Source organism: Thunnus thynnus, chromosome 18 (assembly GCF_963924715.1).
Source record: "Thunnus thynnus chromosome 18, fThuThy2.1, whole genome shotgun sequence".
NCBI lineage: Eukaryota > Metazoa > Chordata > Actinopteri > Scombriformes > Scombridae > Thunnus > Thunnus thynnus.
The window spans coordinates 24,257,358-24,262,114 of NC_089534.1; the positions used below are offsets into that span (position 1 = coordinate 24,257,358).

A 4,757-nucleotide genomic window follows, 5' to 3' on the forward strand; every position below is an offset into this window, starting at 1 on the left:
GAATTTAGGAAGGCCAGTGGCTGAGGGAATCCCTGGGGGGAGCTCATCCTCTGAGCCCACCCCCCAAGACACAAGTGCCTTTATAAAATGTAATATGCCTAGGCCTATATATCTTTTTTAGCCTATTCACACAAATATTTATTTCCCTTTCATGTCTTTTTCTTTTTTTTCCCTACAGATTCTGATGGTGCTATATGCCTGGTGGATCCCCCTCACGCCACAACAGACCTTGTAACTGTAAGTAAGGACGAGGAAACTGTCTGGTGCCTTTACAGAGGGGGATACAGAAAGGCCTATAGAGGTAACATCTTGATATGTTACTGATAGTTCTCTTCCCATTCACATTTCTTACCATTCTGGTGGAAAATAGAGTGACATTTAGCCTACACTGAAGTATTAACACATTCTCATCCTTTTTAACAGAGCACGGCTGGGCAGCAGCAGCAGGAGGGTCCCTCAACTTCCACTGCACAGATTGACACAGTGAGATAGATGTTCAGTAAACACCAGAGGTTCATTCTGTGGAATTCATGTGCAACTGTATAATTTAATGTCCTCCTTATGTATTCCTAGTTACCAGTAAAAGAAGTTTACAGAATACACCTGCTGAAAAAAATACAGAAAACTGACAAAGAAATGCTGTACTTGGACCGCCAGATTAGGAAGGCAGATCTGGAAATTGAAATACTGGAGCACAAGTTAGAGGTGGGTGCATGGTCACAGGTGAATTATGTTAATTATGTTAACTATTGGAACATTAACTAAACTAGCTTTTGTATTTGTAGGAAATAAAGAAGACCAAATGAAATGTGTATTATGGCTTTATTTGACTGCTGTGATGGTGGTGATGATGGTGACTTAAACTCTAAAGTGATTATGGCATATGGTGTCTCTGACTGCTCTGCCATCCTGGATAGCTGGCAGGTGGATGGGGTCGTCATCATCAGGGTCTTCAATTTGTAAGGCAGGGTGTTGCTCTCCTCAAATAGTGGCAATATCATGAAGAACAACATATGCCACAGTAATATCACAGGCCCTCTCAGGGGTCACCCTGAGGTGACGTAGGCACTGGAAACGGGCTTTCAGCAGGCCTATAGTCATCTCCACCCGGGCTCTCGTCCTGCAGTGGGCCTGGTTGAAGTTCTGTTGGGGGCCTGGTTCAGGGTCAGGGTAAGGGGTCAGCAGCCTAGGTTGGCATGGGTAATCCCTGTCACCCAGCAGAAGGCCATCAAACTCTCCTGTAATGTATAGTGGATACATTAGTGTATTAAAGGAGGGAGACAAGTGAATTATATTGTGCAAATCTTTAGGCTATGCTTACCACGTTGCAGTCTGTTGCTCAGGTTAGACTCACGATATAGACCCGGGCCACTTGGCCTCCACATTAGAAATGATGTGTGGAATAAAGACTGTAAAATTTATACCGGTGTCATTTGTGCTGCAATTGGGTCCATTCTATACCCGTTACACGTAGCATCACATATGATCTTGACAGTGCAGAGAATGACAGATGTTAGTTGAACTATGATGCAGTCTTTAACATTTTGAAACAGTAGTCAATCTACATGTACCTGCACATTTATGCTGTGAATGGACTTCCTATTCACATAATTGGCTTCATTATGTGAGGGAGCCGTGATGGGAATGTGTGTGCCATCTATGCAGCCAATCACACAGGGAAATCCTAAAAGAAATTAAAATTACTAATCCTAGTCTGAGGTTGCAGCACAATGCCATTAACAGTATAATTTAAAATGAATTTAACAGATCTCTACATCATTCACCTGCAATCCTGTGGAACTCTTCCTTGATGGCTCTGACAGGTTTGTGTCCAGGGAAAATGACAAAGATGGGTAAAAGCCGTTTCAGGGCGAGGCACACTTTTCTGACCGCCCTGCATACAGTTGCCTTACTCAAGTGCTCAGCATCTCTGACATTATACAAAAAACTTCCGTTTGCAAAGAAACGCAGTGCGATGCACAATATCTGCTGGGATGTGAGGGCATGACCACGATTTGTTATGTTGCAAATGTAAGGATGGATTAGGTTGTGTATGTAGATGATTGACTGTGACGTGAAACGGTAGCGCTCAAAAAGATAATGGTCTGGAAATGCCAGAACATCTATGCGCAGTTTGATAACTATCTCCCGACGAATAGGCCTATTTAATTCTCTGTGCAGTAATGCTGCACCTTCATCCACGGGATCATCATCAAATGGACATGCCATGATGGTGAAAAAAGTCGCCACCTACTGTGCCTAATGGACTTCTAATATAGCCTACTGACTCTGATTGTTTTAATGATTTTTTTAAATGACAGACGGCAGAACTACGCCAAAACTTGCCTGCTGACTGAATGAATGAGGAAATCAAAATTGAGTGTGTGGCTCTGAAAGAGGGCGGAGACAGAGAGAAACTCGAGGTTCATAGAGTCTGTTGCTACGGTAACTGACCGAGAGCTTAAGTTACCTCTCTCTCTGAAACAGGCTAGAGTTACCCCTCTTTCTCTGGTTTGAGTTACCTCCCTTTTTGAAACAGAAAACTCACTAAGTTTTCACTAAACCTGCTTTGTAAAATGGACCTCTGGTGCAACTTGAGCTGAGAGGCGATAGTCTGTCTAATAGTGCCTCTGTCATCTTGAGTGGTGAACCTCATGATCTAAACCAACTCCAGTCTCTCAAAGACCACATTGTACAATCCAACACGGATGTTAGCGCCAATAGTAATCTGATATTGGTAGCTCAGGTCATCAGAAATCCAAGAGGTGGCGGTAAAAGAATGTTAGCAAAAACATTAGACAGCAAAATCCAGAAGAAGAAACAGTTTCTGCATGTCGTAGACAACGGCCCTGACAACCAACTGTGTTTTGCTATCAATCTGGCTCATCTGCTTTATCCCGATATCACTGATAGTGAAGCGTTATTGCACGGCAGAGACTTTCAGAATACAGCCGGATTAACTGATCAGACAGCGGTAACGTTTAACGATATACCAAAATTTGAAAGAATTTTGAACTGTAAAATTGTAGTTCTTTTTGGGACCGATGATAAATGTACGCTCTCTAAATTTGTGACCGATACCCCGAGAAGACAAAACGCTGCACGTTTGTTTGAAAACCACTACTATGGTGTAATAACCGTGAAAGCCTTTCTAGGCACATAGTACGAGTGCAATTATTGTTACATGGTTTATAACAACTTATTGACTCACCGATGCAGAGGTCATTGTAATGTTTACTTAGACCCTTCCTGTACTGAACAAGAGCTCCAAGCCGTAATCTGCGCTGACTGTAACAGGACATGTCGTTCACCGTCATGTTTTACTAAACACAAGGAGCCTACAGAGAAAGTCGGGGCTCAAAAATGTCAGTAACTGCAAGTTGCGTAAAAAATGCTAAATGTTACTACATCGCTATGAATGGTAAAGGTAAACCACACAAATGTCATGTTGAAATATAAAATCTGTGGGGTCTGAAAAAGAGAACGAGGTGCACCATTGTTACATACAATCTTTGTCGACGTCAACAGAACATACAGAGAAATTGATATTCTATGATTTTGAGATGTATGTAGACTCATCAGGCGTACACGTCCCTTTTTTGGTATGCACAAAAACGCACTACCGCATAAGATGGAACGCTCAGGGTGTGGATTGCGCTGAACGCTTTATCATGCATTTCAGGCAACCTTTGTACAAAAAAATCTGTCTTTATCACTCACAATGCTAAAAGGTTTGACAGCTACATTGTGATCAACGCCATGGTCGCTCTGAAAATGCAGCCCAGTCTCATCATGCAAGGCAGCAAAGTCATTTGTTTCACAGACACAGGAACACAAGTACATTGATTCTCTCAGCTTTCTCACCATGCGTCTATCGGCCATGCCTAAAGCTTAAGGTTTTGCTGATAGAACCAAGGGTTTTTTTCCCCATGGGTTTAGCTTAGAGAATCATTTGAACTACATAGGCCCCTACCCCCTGCCTGAGGCTTAGGGCATCGGGCAAATGACTAAAGAGAGAGAGAATTTGACACATGGTATGAGACGATGCATCACGGTACGTTCGATTTTGAAAAAGAAGCTGTCCATTACTGTCAAAACAATGTGGATATTCTCTCAGAGGCTTGCTGCGTTTTCAGAAAAGGCTACATTGATGAAACGGGTGTAGACCCATTCAGCTGCGCACCGTTGCTTCGGCGGATTGGCGCCTGATTGGCACCTGATTAAAAGCACCTGTGAGCATGGGCCTTGTTACAGTGGTCAGTAGGTGTCTGCTCCAAGAATCAGCATGCCATGTTTGACTGATCTGGATAGGGCAATAGGGCAACTTCAACCTGGTGTTCCACAAAACCAACTTGGTTTTTGCATTATTTGGAGTGAGCCCTAGTACCATCTCCAAAGTGAAGGCCAAGTTCCATATAACGGGGGATGTCAGAGACAGGCCACTTAGCGGGCGTCCCAAGAAGACGACACGCCAAGAAGAGTGTTTCCTCACCCTGTCAACACTTAGGTACCGTAGGCTGTCTTCCAAACACTGAACTCTATCCTCCAAGATGGCAACGCTCACCCCCACAGAGCGGGGTTTATCAGAGACTACCTCCAGAATTTGGGAGTGGAGCGGGATGGAATAGCCTGCCAGCAGTCCTGACCTCAACCCCATTGAACACTTGTGGGATCAGCTGGGGCGTGCTGTTCATGCCAGAGTGACCAACACAACCACGTTGTCAGACTTGCGATAAATGCTGGTTGAAGAATGGGAT

The 4,757-nt window shown here is 43.7% G+C and overlaps 1 long non-coding RNA gene across 1 annotated transcript; it reads left to right on the forward strand.

Moving 5' to 3' along the window:
* The first annotated feature begins 259 nt into the window (after nucleotides 1–259).
* Nucleotides 260–706, forward strand: LOC137169785 (uncharacterized). The gene is made up of 3 exons (XR_010924539.1): nucleotides 260–316; nucleotides 442–483; nucleotides 574–706. It is a non-coding gene; the product is annotated as an uncharacterized lncRNA (long non-coding RNA).
* Nucleotides 707–4,757: the final 4,051 nt, after the last annotated feature.